Below are 501 nucleotides of genomic sequence, written 5' to 3' on the forward strand. Positions count from 1 at the left end.
ATATATATATACAGAGAGAGAGGTACACAGATACATATATATATATATGCATGTGTTTTCATTATATGTAGACATTAATATATATATATATATGTGTGTGTGTGTATTCATATATAATATACACTTATACGTATATACTGTACCTTAGAGACACACAAACTGACTGACAAAAAGACATAGAGAATGTAAGTCGCTACTAGGAAATCCTCTCTTATTTCGATTTCAAATATGGACTTTGTTACACGTTCGTTCCTATCAAACAAACAATTATTGAGGCATTCTATGAAGCAGATATCCTCCACTCTGTGCAGACATCATAAACTTCTTAATAGCAATATCAGTGCTTAACAAATTGCTTTGGCATTTTACGCAGCGCTCTCCTATCAAATGTGTTTTATCACAGTTTATCTTTTCCTTGAAAAGTTTACCTGTACTTCTAAAATAGTGCATTAATAGTTATTGCTTGCTTTGTTTCCTATTATTCATTGATTTTATATATAT

The 501-nt window shown here is 30.1% G+C and overlaps 1 protein-coding gene across 1 annotated transcript in view; it reads left to right on the forward strand.

Annotated features, from left to right (window-relative positions):
- The window catches only part of LOC106873993 (protocadherin-15-like), a 115,246-nt gene that overhangs the window by 40,273 nt on the left and 74,472 nt on the right, over nucleotides 1-501 (forward strand). The window lies entirely within an intron of this gene.

Source organism: Octopus bimaculoides, chromosome 19, assembly GCF_001194135.2.
Source record: "Octopus bimaculoides isolate UCB-OBI-ISO-001 chromosome 19, ASM119413v2, whole genome shotgun sequence".
Classification (NCBI taxonomy): Eukaryota; Metazoa; Mollusca; class Cephalopoda; order Octopoda; family Octopodidae; genus Octopus; species Octopus bimaculoides.